The sequence below is a fragment of the Gadus chalcogrammus genome, chromosome 9, assembly GCF_026213295.1.
Source record: "Gadus chalcogrammus isolate NIFS_2021 chromosome 9, NIFS_Gcha_1.0, whole genome shotgun sequence".
In the NCBI taxonomy this organism is placed as follows: Eukaryota; Metazoa; Chordata; class Actinopteri; order Gadiformes; family Gadidae; genus Gadus; species Gadus chalcogrammus.
Genome location: NC_079420.1, coordinates 17,187,557 through 17,201,941, shown reverse-complemented (window position 1 = coordinate 17,201,941; position 14,385 = coordinate 17,187,557). Strand labels below are relative to the sequence as shown.

The following is a 14,385-nucleotide window of genomic DNA, read 5'->3' as shown; positions in this document are numbered from 1 at the left end:
TAGAAGGGATACAGATTCATAAATGGGTTGGGTATCTATATTTACAGTAAATAGTAACCAGTAAAAAAAATACGCTTCGGTAAATACAAAAAACGTTGCCCTTTTGCCCTGCCTACGTTTAACAAGTGTGTCCTTCGATAGACACCGTAGTTCCTTGTTATGACTGCTATGTCAAGCAGAGGTTCGGCAACGCTGGTTGAGATAGGCTTTGAATAGTTCTCTCCAGCGGTTCGTTTGCAGTCCAATAATGTCTAATAACGGTATTCAGATTCCGAGACGTCTTCCTCTGCTCTTGACCCATGAAGGGGTGCTGTTACCCGGTTCCACCGTGCGGATTAGCGTCAACACTCCTCGGAACATGCAGCTTGTTAAGAGTCGCTTGTTGAAGGGGACTTCGTTAAAAAGTACCATCATCGGAGTGATCCCAAACACAAGAGACCCTGACCATGACACAGACGATCTCTCCCCTTTGCATAGGTATGTTCACCCTGTTATAACACAACGAATACAAAATGTTATCCCTGTGATACATAGTGCATACCTAGTTTTCCAGATTGGATTTTGGCCAACCGGGTCATTAAAATACATCTGTGGATCCAAATAGATATTCCAGTAGTTTTCACTCAGGGACACCTGCTATGATTGTTTCATAACTTCGATAAATGCCCTATACTCTGTCCTCTGTGTTGTGTTATTTTACTTGTGTTTTCTTGTGTTATTCTGGTTATTATTACATACAGCTGTTGAGTTAGTTGATGACTTAACCACATGAAATGAGTCTGGCCTTTATGGAAATAATAATGGAATGATGATTGTAACCTTTCATCGACAATTTGAAGTAACCTGCCATCCATTATGGAAACCTATTCCCCTGCCATGCTGGATCAACTTCAACAGACCGTGAAACGGACTTTAACCTAGAAGTTATCGATTTAACAACAGTGTTATCATATCAGTCTTGCTTGTATTTGTCAATACGTATCTTCTGTCAAAATTTTATGTATGTCATGCATGTTTCTCCAAGTCATTGTCATAGCAATCTTTTTGACCTTGGTAATCCGCATAACATTTTTTTCCCTAATTTAATTAGAAGGCTTCTGGAGTTCTGCTTGTACTTTCAACATGCCTTTTCACTGTCCTAAGCATTGGCACAGCAGGACTAGCAGTGCAAGTGGTGGGGAGCAACTGGCCCAAACCCCACTACACCTTGCTCATCACGGGATTATGCCGGTTTCGTGTCACTGCTCTGCTGAACGAACGACCATTTCCTCTGGCTGAGGTGAAACGCCTACATTGCTAGGCTCTTCTCAAACTGATCTAGAAGCCTAATCAGTACACATAGTTTGATAGTGATAAATGGTTAATCGAAACCATACCATTTTCTGAGGCCATCATTTCGTAGAATAGTCATGACAAGGATTTATAAAAATTCCGTTATTTCTGAAATGTGAATTAAACAAGTAGTAATGTTAACACAATATGCAGTCATCGTATGTTTTGAGCACATGCTGGAAGAACCGTGTGTGTTTGCTGAGGCCAATGTCTCCATGTTTACTTTTAGGTGGAGCAGCTGGACAAGCTGGAGCAGTTTTCACCCTCTATTAGCCTGGAGGAGACGGAGAGGGACGGGGAGCTGGGGGCTCTATCTCAGGCCTTCTACACGGCAGCTCAGCAGGTAGCTTCAGTGTGACTGTGGCCTATAGCGGCTCTGATTTATAGGTTATCACCATACAGGGGATGAGCAGAGGTTTGCACGCCCCTCATCAGTTAACACTAAATCACCGCACGCCGTCTGTTTTTGTGTGTAGTTGGTAGACATGCTAGACATGTCGGTTCCAGTGGTCGCCAAGCTGAAGCGTCTGTTGGACAGCCTGCCCAGGGAGACTCTGCCTGATGTGGTGGCCTCCATGATCCGCAGCTCAAACAAAGAAAAGCTACAGGTGTGCTCTCTGTCTGGCTGTCTGTCTGGCTGTCTGGCTGGCTGGCTGGCTAGCTGGCTGGCTGTCTGTCTCTTCGCTTGTAAATATAAATAAGAGCCCCTGTGCATTACTTAATAAGATTGTTACATCACGGCAATTGCAAACAAACGTTGTCAGATTCACATACGGACATTGTGGCTATATTATAAATTACGTGTATTATGGGTGTTGAGTGAGGTCAACAATGTTCACAAATCTTCGATGGTGTGTTCTCTTTCCATTTTCATTCACTCATCATTTCATATATCGTTATCTGATATTATTTACCCTTTAAATCTTTAAAAAACTCCATACAATGTGATTGTGCATAGTGTCCTGTGTGTGTCTGATCCACGTGTGAACCCGTAGGTGCTGGATGCAGTGGGCCTCGAGGAGCGCTTCAGGAGGGCTCTGCCCCTGCTGACCCGACAGATAGAGAGCCTGAAACTGCTGCAGAAGAGCAGGAAGCCCCGGCCCGATGACGAGAGGAGGGTAACGGAGCGCACACGCATGCAGGCACACACCCAGGCACGCGCAAGCACTCGAAGCACTGATCTGTCAATACAATCAGTTGATGGAGTTTGTTAGTACCCAAACCGCAGAAGCCCTCAGTTTACTGGTTAGGCATTCAAATGAGAAAGAATAAGGCATTTCCCAGCATCTGATAAAACTGAATTAGAATTGATCTAAAATGCCTCTAAAATGTGTTGCATGGTGTCAAAAAAGACTTCCTTTAAAAAAAGAGTCATCTCCTCCAGCCTATACCCAGGAGAGTGTTTTATGGCTTCAAGTCGACTCTCTGTTCCAACTGCGCAGGTCTTTTCCGTGCGCAAGGGAGGGGTGCCTTCCGGGCGGCAGTTCTCCCTAGATGACGAGGCGGGGGAGGAAGATGGGAATGACTTCCAGGTCCTGGAGAGGAAGGTGCATGGGGTCAACATGCCTGAGGCCTCCCTCAAAGTGTGCCTCAAGGAGCTCAAGAGGTGTGTGCTGCACCTGTGGTCACAGCCCCCTGTAAAGGGTCCCTTGACTTCATGCGCTTAGAACGTTACTATTTTTTTGTTCTGTTTGTATTTATATTCAGACTGAAGAAGATGCCCCAGTCCATGCCTGACTACTCCCTAACCATAAACTACCTGGATCTCATGGTAGAGCTACCTTGGGACAGGAACACAAAGGGTATATTACACGCACACGCACTCTCATTCACTCACTCACACGTAAACACTAAAAAATCCAATATCGTGGCTTAACTAGTGCAGACAGTGCAGTTCAAATACAATGTTAATCCTCACCTAACCCTACCCGGTGCCCTGCATGGTTGAGTGTGCCTTCTTTCAACTCTCACGGAAGTAGATCTTAGAGCGGACGCTTCAATGACATTTTGCTCCACGTCCTTACAACCGATGCATTCTCTGTGCAGACCGCCTGGACATCGGCGCAGCCCGGGTCCTGTTGGACAACGACCACTACGCCATGGACAAACTTAAGAGACGCGTCTTGGAGTATCTGGCTGTGAGACAGCTCAAAAACACACTGAAGGTGAACCATACGTCCCTTTGCATAGTGCATGGTGTATATTGTATGAAGCACACTACAATGTATGCACAGTAAATAATAGAATAGAATGTATGTGCTGCTCCATATGTTATGCTTATGTGTTGGTTGTGTAACTTCAAACCATTTCAAGGGCCCCATCCTGTGCTTTGTGGGGCCACCTGGTGTGGGCAAGACCAGCGTGGGACGTTCCATAGCCAGGACGCTAGGCAGGGAGTTTCACCGCATTTCACTTGGAGGCGTCTGTGACCAATCAGATATCCGGGGACACCGGTAAGGAAAATAAAGTTTAGCATTTTTTTGGATGCTCTGGGAATATTTAAATCTCTCAAATTATTGTACAAAGAAAACCAACTAGGCTTAGAATGTTTTCAAAACAAAACCGATGGCTACAAAGCTACATTTATTGATTTTATTTTAAACTATGATTTACATATATTATCCGGGCTTCCTTTTCATCCCACACTGCCCTGGTAAAACCAGACCAAAACCACTATTTCATCAATGTGTTGCTATTTTGTGTGACTTTCCCAAAGCATGCGTGGTAATGAATAATCGACTATGTCAACGTAGATGGAACACAATGTTTGTTTGTTGTAAACAGCATGTTTGTTGGTTTTAGGGAAAACCAAATATTTGTCTTGAACAATATTTTCACAAGATTTGAATAAGTAATTACATTTGTAATTTTTTAGCAATTTGGTTGCATATACCCTAAAAGCCAGAATAAATATCCTTGTTGTTGCCACCAAGTGTTTCAAACAAATCCGCTGTGTTTTCAGGGTTGTACCCTTAATAATACATATATTAAGAAACATATACGATATCAAAGTATGAAGACTAAATTAATTGTTTACAAAAAAAAAAGGCCAACATACAGTAAACAGTTCAGTGAAAAAACCGATGTACCTCATTTTCCTCATGTTCCTATTGGTCAGTCGGACATACGTGGGGAGCATGCCCGGCCGCATTATAAACGGTTTAAAGACGGTGGGCGTCAACAATCCCGTCTTCCTATTGGACGAGGTCGACAAGCTGGGGAAGAGTCTGCAGGGAGACCCCGCAGCTGCCCTGCTGGAGGTAGGACGGCAGGACATGTGCCTTATTTAAAGTAAAATATCACACAAGATAACACACAATAATTAAGAGAAATATGTCTCATTGGCCAAATGAACACACCATTTTTCCACCATTTCATTCATTATTTTGGAGTCGTATGGAGTAGGTCATCTGTTCTATCTAGAAGATTTAGATGTTTAACACTATTGACAAAGTGGCAGTCAGTGGGGCAGCTTTTCTGAAGCCAGTATTTTGTAATGGCCTTTTTACTTGCTGCCATCAAGATCTTTAGAGGGTAGGTATGACCTTTACTCAGCCTGTCCAAGATAGAGGGAGGTGAATGTTGCTACCACAGGTGCTTAAAGGCTAGCATACTGATCATGTGAAGGCAACAGCAACTATCTACCTTTCCGTTTCTTCTCAGGTCCTGGACCCTGAGCAGAACCACAGCTTCACAGACCACTACCTCAACGTGGCCTTCGACCTCTCCCAGGTCCTCTTCATCGCCACGGCCAACTCCATGGCAACAATCCCCCCTGCGCTACTCGACAGGATGGAGCTGCTGCATGTTTCAGGTGAGGCCGGAGCAACATGAACCAGGGACAATTCTCTTCAGGCATGAAAACGGTTCTTCTTGACGGGAGAAATTCTGAGAAAATATTATAATAAATATAAATTATTATTATTAAACGTTTTTTTTGGGATGTGCAGTGCACACACATATATTAACAAGGGGTTAATGTTGCCCTTTTTTCAAAGTCGTAAGTAAATCATGCACACAAATGTTTTTGAACGAAGATCTGAGGGAGCGCTATTAACTTAAAAGAATGTTGATTTTAATTACAGTCAGTGGGGAAGTTCAGGGGTTTTATCAAGCAAGGTCAAATGCAGTTACATAGCTAATTTTAGCAAACCCTTAGATTACATAATTAGACTTAATTAATTTTGCTGGGCACAAGAAAGAGTTAGAGAGCATGCCGCTCTGCCAAAGCTGCAAGCTACACAAAACCTTACTTGTGAAATTTATTAGCAAAATGCCAGTAGATTTAAAATCTAAATTCACCATGACAAAAACATAGGTTGATTTTGGTTGGATGGTCTCTTTTGGCTGCGGATAGTTTGTTTTAATACAAGGGACGATCACTTACCGGTGACATTTAAACTTTCTGAATTCTTTGTGGGGGCATTTCAGCGCTTTAATGAGCCAGTGTCTTCTCATCCCGTGGTTTATGAATGGAGTGGCTTGGTCTTGGTCCCTTCTGTTGGTGGGCTCCATGTGTATTTGTATCCTCCTCCTACTCTTCTGAATAAATGTCCCAGGACGTGTTTGGCGCATCAAATTCGGAACTGCCTTTGCTCTGAATGGCCCCGTGCTCAAAGCATCAGACCTGTTATTTTAATGGATTGATGGATTATAAAGCTCTGACTTAGACGAGTTAAACCATGGATAGGAAGAATCAAACATTGTCCATGATATTTAATAAAATACACTACAAAATATATTGTATTGCTGCCAACTACTTGAGATACGTTGCGACAGAAAGGAAAGCATTGAGGAAAAAAAAGAAACAAAGTGGAGAAGAGAGCAGAGGAGAAGTGGATAGGAGAGGAGAGGAAAAGAAAGTAGAGGAGAGCAGTTGAGGAGAGGAGAGAAATGCTGGGGAGGGGAGGGGAGGGGGGAGCGGCGGGCATTAGCTAGTGTGTGTTAAAAACTGGCGCATTATAGGAAGGAAAAAAGGTCTCATTCCTGGTCGTTTCCTGTGGCACCGTGACCACTTGAGGGGTCAAATGTCAGTGGAGATGCTTATCTTCCAAGAGGCCAAGCTTGTGCTGTGTGGTGGTCTGTGCTCTGATGTTCCGTGGCTTGGAAACATCTCATATAAAGGGTGACCCCGCCGTCGCCCTGTCAATAAAAAAAAGGGAAAGGACATCTAATGAAAGCGTTCAGATTTCATCAGTGTTTCTAGATAAAGCAAAGGTCAGACCCTCTCCCTGTCCCCACCTAGACGTGTACGGCTTCCATAACCAGATCATTTGAGCCCCATGTTGCTTATCAGGTATATTCGATTAGTCATTTGATTGAGTTGATACCAAAAGCCCTCAACTAATGCACTTTGCCAGGAGCACCTGATTACTGCACACCACCGGATGTACAGTCAGGATAATCATACTGTAGTTATTCTATTTTCTGTTTAGGTTGTCGTAATTAATATTAAATTTCCGTATACAGTTACGGTACTTTGAGGAACCGAGAGCCAGGAAACAAGGAACACAGCTGGAATGAACAAAAATGGGTTTTCTTTGACCTGAATATATATAAAGCAGGTAGTGGAAACAAATAGCCCAAAATAGAACTTAAATCAAAATAATCTAAGATGGATGATAGACTTAACATAAACATACCCAGCCGTCAATAACTGAAACCCAAGCAAGACCTACAATGTCCGGGAGATGGACTCAATGATCAGCTGCGTCTCTGGTTGGTCATATTGATCTTTATTTTTGGGAAAGGCTAAATGAGGTCTAAATGGGGCTGCCACAAGTCATTTTGGGGTAACTGGAGCTCTTTAAGGATGCACCTGCACTAGGCTAAGTCATTATGCAACGGCGGATGATATGGACAGGGGTCTCTCGGTTCCAAAGAAGGGCTACTGAAAACACATCTTCACCCTGTTCGTTCTTACCAATTGGTTTCCTGCAGGCTTTATGAACATGGATATTACTTCACATACACATTACACATTTTACTTCATTGCCAAGGGTTGGAATTGAAATAAAAAATGGTCATCCCATTGAGAATGGTTGCTCACACTCACCCTCTTGTCCACCCATATTTATCTACATTAGTCCCCATTCATTATGATTGTATGGAAATAATTGTAGATCATGTTGATTTTCTTTTGTTTTTGTGAACAGCCGAATGGTGTGGCGCTTATAATGTTGCTGCCGAAAGCACTTGGTGGATGGCATAGATTCTTCCAATCTGTCCAAATAAACACACGTGCATCTCAACACTCTGTGTTGGCGAAACACCCAGCCCTCGTATACACATTATACAAGGGTGTTTGTGTATGTGACATATACATTACTTGATTCCATCGACTAGTTTGCAGGAGAAAGTCCCTTCAGTTCAACTTGGGTTTGCAAAGTTGCATCTAAGCGGACCACAAGACTTTGAGAGTGAACCACAAGGACACAGGGGAATCGGTGGGTTGAAATGCAGACTTATTGTCCATGTTCTTAAGTTAAGCAAACAAAGCACATCATCCCCACATTAACCTCAGACCAGCTGACCGGCGACATTCCTGGATACCTCGGAGTCAGTGAGTCCACCGTGAACTCCACATTTGTACCAAAATAAGGTTGACAAATATCTGGTCATTCAACGGGGCCAACAATCTCAAATATATAAAGTGTATAGCTATAAAAAGAATGCCATGGTTGTCACATTGATTTGTTGATTTAATTGTCCAGCTTGAAAATGTAGCTTATAAAAAAGAATACACATCCTCATCCTGATTCTTCAAGCTATAAGTTGATCTAAATAGCTATAACCCCCCTAGGCTACACCCAGGAGGAGAAGGTGGAGATAGCCAAGCGTCACCTGATCCCCAATCAACTGGAGCAACACGGCTTAACATCCGAGCATATCCAGATACCAGAAGACACCACGCTGGATGTGATCCGCAGGTCACACACACACACACACACACACACACACACACACACACACACACACACACACACACACACACACACACACCACACACACACACACACACACACACACACACACACACACACACACACACAAAGATCACAGTGATTGCAACAACAGTCTGGTCCACAGCTGGACAGAGCGACTAACTGAGACACCTGTTGGATGGGGAAATGTACAATGTGCAAACATGGGAATACTGAACCTAGGTACTCATTAACTAGATTGTTAATTAAGGCAGTGTTTTGGTCCAAATTTACTTAACAGTGAGGGAATTCAGATTCAGAGCAGGTAGGGGGTTATGTAGAGGTGGGAGGTGAGCTCTCGACTCTAGTCCTTGCATAATTCCCCCTGAATCTTCCTTCCCTAAAGCCTGGTTGATATTTATACTGTGTGTGTGTGTGTGTGTGTGTTTCTCTAGCTATACCCGGGAGGCAGGTGTCCGTTCCCTGGAAAGGAAGATCGGTGCACTGTGCCGTGCTGTGGCTGTGAAGGTGGCCGAGGGTCAAAAGGTCACAGAGCCGAGCACGAGAGTCTAGACGGCTCAGCTCAAGAGGGCGAGAGGTCAGAGCCCTGTCCGTCTGTCCGTCTGTCATCCTGGCTTTTTACGAGGAGAAAGATAAAATACAAGACATTGGTGATAAAGGATGTAGAAAGTTAAGTAAGTAAGTAAGTTAAGTATAGTTAAGCACAGCTTGTGACGACTATTTTGATATATATTTATAAATATTTAATATATATATAAAACTTTACGTTGCCAATTTAGGGATGCAGTCTGAGGAAACTGTGTATGAGTGGTGCTTATGAATGTGTGCACACATCTTTTCATTGATGTGAGGTGACGGGACCTCGCTGCTGCCATGTGGCGCACCTCCTCCCCTTCAAAGGTCCATAGGCTCTGAACACACACACAAGGCCTTTTCGTGGCGTCTATGGAGACAGGCCCTCTCCCACTTGCTCGCTTTCAGTGTGTGTATGGGGGTCTGTGTGTGTCTGACTTTGAGGTTGTGTATGTGCGTTGGTCGTCAATTAATCCTGCAGTAAGTAGTACTGTACCACGGGGCCGTGTACACTGACAGACATGAATTACCGCCATTATTGTCCCATGTAGATGAAAGGGAAGCATTCTTGGGCCCTTTCATTGTTTTTTGGTGACGACAAACTAGAAGGGAGTATCACAGGGCAAGTGACTCTTTTATGCGTTGTAACGTGTGATGTAATGTGTGTGTGTGTGTGTGTGTGTTGGATGGATGGATGGACAGACACTGCAGCACCACCGGAGAGGCCCATAGTAATCGACCACGTCGCCCTCAAAGACAGTCCTAGGAGCGCCGCCATTCGAGATGGAGGTAAGGGGGGGGCATCAGAGGGCAGCCTCCGTCCACGGTGCGAGCACGTTAATTCTGGGTTTGGGTGAAGAGAGAGCAAACAACAACTAGGGAGGTCTTAATGATTTCAGAGTCAATTTGGTCAAATAATATCATTCCGTGCAACTTTCCTTTTCTTCTCCTGGTTTTATTCTGTCTCTTTAATCTGCGCCGCTGTCCTTCCCCTCCTGCATTCTCAAGGCCCACATGGCATAGCTCAGCACCCCATGCACCCCCCTACCTCTCCCTGGGATTTCACAGTCAGCCCCCCCTCCAACCCTCTTCAAAGCCTGAGATTCCACAGGCATGGTGGTAAAAACAAGGCAGATCATTCATACCATCATGTTGTCCATCACAGGAGTCTCCCACAGAAGTTAATAGCTTCTCAACCCCCTGTTCAATGAGGTCATACTGAGCCAGGCCCTACCAAAGACGTTCCAAGTTGATGTGCTGGTTTATGTTAACCCTAACCTAATGTGTTCCTTCTCACATAAATCTGGCCGGGGATCCTTCGATACCATTCACTTGCACTTTGGCACCTTTAAGACATGATTTAATTATTTTAGACTTTAAGAACTTGCTTTTAATACTTGCCCGTAGACTTGCTATGCCCGTTGTGGCATTGGGCCCTGTCAAACTAACTTTGCAAATGGCATGCACTTTGTAGAAAAAGGTTGCAAAGTAGGAATATGTGCAAGCTGAAATCAAAAGAATGTTGATGTCTACATGTCTAATCATTTTCATTAGCACAGCCCTGTTAAGTTGTCAGGATCAAAGAGCAGGATTAAGAAATTCACATTGTAGGGGCTGACTTGTTTCAATCCCTTTGAGGACCGAAATCCTGTGTCACATGTACAAGTGGTTGTGAATTAAGTGGATTGCCAGTAGACTCATGAGTGAAACTGCCATTGAGCTAAAAACATTTGACCGATGCTTGTTTCCTGTTGACTGACCATAATCGGGTCAGTCAACAATCGGGTCATTCAACCCTAACCCTTACTATTTAGGATTTATCACCAACAAATAAATGTTGTTGGCCATATGTCGCCCCCATATGGTCAGAAATTGTACTGCCCGGAAAAATACCTTATCTTACATTTTTGAGTTGACCCTTGATGACTTGGTTAGCAACATCCTACAGAATCGTCTCTACCACATGTGATGTACAAATGTGCATGTCAAAATCATTATGGTAATCTATTAATGTATGTATAACTTAACACATCTTACTGAATATATCTACGGGTAACATTTATCGGTTGCCATGTTATTGGTCTCTGAGCATTTCTAAGTACTACTGTTAAACATTACACGATTAACGATCAGCATTCAAATAATCTTGTGCTTCAAACATTTATAATGTTCAAATTTAAGAAACTGCAATTGATTTTCTGATACTTCTCTTCCACTAGAGGGCAGTGGCAGATCTGCTTGCATTAAACACCAGACTTATCACATCCATATGTCCGTGCCTACAGCTAACATGCTGCTATACCCAATTATCACAGCTTTGTTGCCGGGCAGAATCATGGACATATCATGGAAGCATAATCTCTTTGTTAAAATGTCTCTATATATTTTTCTTTTCAGATGTTATAAAAATGATATACATAAATTCTAAAATGAATTCTGAGAGCACCAACCATATTTGTTTTGTTTGTCCTTGTTGCTAGGTATCAGAGCGCCTCACGCTGCCTGTGTGGCGCTAGGCCTGGCCTGGACCCCTATGGGGGGGGAGATCATGTACGTGGAGGCCAGCCGCATGGAGGGGGAGGGCCAGCTCCACCCTCACGGGACAGCTGGGGCGCCGTGATGAAGGAGTCTGCCCACTGGCCATCAGTTGGCTGCGAGCTAATGCTAAAACTACCAGCTTACCAATAGTAAGCATGCCCTTGCCACACAATCCCTGAAAACACACGCACACAGACAAACCAACCCGGCCTATTCCATTACGTGGTGTGTGTGTGTGTGTGTGTGGTGTGTGTGGTGTGTGTGTGTGTGGTTGTGTGTGTGTGTGTGTGTGTGTGTGCTGTGTGTGTGTGTGGTGGTGTGTGTGTGTGTGTGTGTAGTGGTGGGGGGACCAGACCCGCTAGACGGTACAGACATACACCTCCACTTCCCTGCTGAGCGGTTACTAAAGATGGACCCTCTGCCGCGTTACCATAGTAACCTGCCTGGCCTCACTGTTCAGCGGCCGATTGGTCAGGTCGGACGTGGCCATGACGGGGGAGATAACGCTCCGAGGACTGGTGCTGCCGGTAAGAAGTCTGATGTGGAAAACAAATGTGGGCTTTGATTGCGTTCAACCTCAAAAGCAAAGCATCAGGGATACTAGTGTTTCACATGCGGCCAGTCTTAGCCGTGAGGGAACTCTCTTCTCTAAGGTTGTCTAGCTCAATAATGTGGAGTGGACTGAGTTGCTGAAGGCTCATCTGCTAAAAGCCTAAGGACAGAGTAAAATAATACAGTTAAAAAAAGTTCACACTTGACTGAATAAAAAACAATTTGGAGGTCTGGGTCAGTGCCATCCTATCCCATGTCACATCCTGTGCGTTGTGCTTTGTTTGGAACCGCAGGTGGGCGGCATCAAAGACAAGGTCCTGGCAGCCCAACAGGGCCGGGGTGAAGCGCGTCATCCTTCCCAGGCGCAACGAGAAAGACCTGGAGGACATCCCGGCCAACGTGCGCTCCCAGCTGGACCTGGTGACGGCGGGAAACCTGGAGGAGGTGCTGAACGCAGCCTTCGACGGCGGCTTCGCCAGGGCTGGCCAAGGCTCCGGAGCATCCGGGTCACCAGCATAGCTTGTGACCCCACGGCAGGGCGGACGCTCACGGCTACAGTACCCAGACTGTGAAAACGCTGACATTTAGTTTGGGCATGTACTTTGGAAGTCTTAATTCCAGTGTTAATTACCGTAGTTTGATTTGACGTTTGCGGTTGTGGTAGTCCTGTGAAATCATGGACTAAGGTTTTGATTGCGTGTAAAACATCAGGCTAAAAACATGGTGCCTATGCAAATGATGGACACCTTTAGTTGCAATTATTGGTTAAAATGAATATGAATGCTTTTAAAAAAGTGACCAGTTACTCAACCTTTGCCTCTTAGTATACTGCATACCGATTCAAAGCAACTTTACTCAGTAAAGCACTGGGCAGAAGTTGATTTTGTTAAAAAATAATAATAATGGCAATGTCATTAAATAGCTATCATGTTGATATATCAGTCATATTCATTTAGTAGATTTGGTTATTGTAAGACATTGAGATTATTCAGATTCAGATAACTTTATACAGGCTGCAACTCAGTCGACATACAAAAAGGAGATAGTTTAGCTGACACTTTTTTCCCAAAGGACTTGCAGTGAATATGGAAGCAGCCATTTATGAGCAGGTAGGTGTTCAGGGTGCTCAAGGCTGAGCCCCATTAGGATGAGGATCCATCTGACCACCTTCTGGCTCGGAGTCAAACACCATTAATGACTTACTATCCTTCCTATTCAAATAATGCTGCTATGATCTCAAAAGTCTTGTTTTCCCTAACTATGTATAACTGAATAGGTTTATTTTTAATAGGTTTTATACAAGAAGGAGACCTGTAATTAAATGAGATTGGTGTAAAGGTTTCTGCTGAAGGCAATGCAGCATTTGGTCGAAGTTATTGATATGTTGGATTTACATTGGGAACTAACATTTCCTTATTGAATGAGACCGTAAGCCCTTGGTTGGTCAATACCAGGAGGGTCCGTGTACACATATTTGAACTTTCTGGTCAATGTTGGGATACGTTTTACGGTTAATTTTGGCGAAGGGTTATGATTTAATTTGAGGGTTAGGTTTTAAGGTGTTTTCTGGTTCTTGGGTTTGGTAATAGGGTTTTTTATGCTCTTGTTTTCCATCTTATTTCCCCTCACTATTTTGTGATTTTTAGTTCTTTCTTTCTTTCTCCATGATGAAACAATGTCTTAGGGAAATGGTTGAAACTATGACTTATGCCATTCTAGGTTGAATTAATACAAAGATATATATTAAAATAAATATATTAAAATACGTTTTTGGCTATCCTAGTATGTTGGATGCATAGTGCGGAAGCTACCTCACACTCAGCATCTGAACAAGAAGTAGACTGAAGGGGGACGGAGAGAGCAATGAGCACTGTGAAGGAGCCGCCCAGTTCAGCCGGTATTAACACCCTCAAATGAGTCAAATGAATGTCACCTGTGTGACAGCTTTGCTGACAGGCCACTCTCTCTACTTTTTTGGGGAACAACGGCTATGAGCTATTTATATACTACTCTTGTACCAGGTGAGAAGAGTTTAAGCCATAAGGTTATCTTGGCCGATTTGCTCATTTAGTTGATCACTCAAATTTTTTGCAATAGCATCCATGTCTTGAAGTGTTTGTCTAATATCCATTTTGATTGCTTCCTATGGTATTTTGTTTTATTATTATTATTTAAATATAATTTCACATTACACAGATCGAAGGCAAATAAGTCATATTTTCATGGCAATAATATGAATTGAAATTATTACAGACATGACCTTCTGCATACTAGGGTGTTGCCGTAATGTGGGACACCTAAGGTCTAGACTCTAGAGCATTTCTCTGCATGAGGTCTTGGTGGACCTCGCGCCGACTGCTGCCAGCCACCGCCGCGCTAGCAGACTGGAGCCGCTAGGGGCGGATAGGCTAAGCACTGCTCCATCCTTCTCTTAGCTCCATGTCGT

The 14,385-nt window shown here is 43.8% G+C and overlaps 1 pseudogene; it reads left to right on the top strand.

Annotated features, from left to right (window-relative positions):
• The first annotated feature begins 154 nt into the window (after window positions 1–154).
• Window positions 155–12,458, top strand: LOC130389179 (lon protease homolog 2, peroxisomal-like; annotated as a pseudogene).
• The last annotated feature ends 1,927 nt before the right edge of the window (window positions 12,459–14,385 follow it).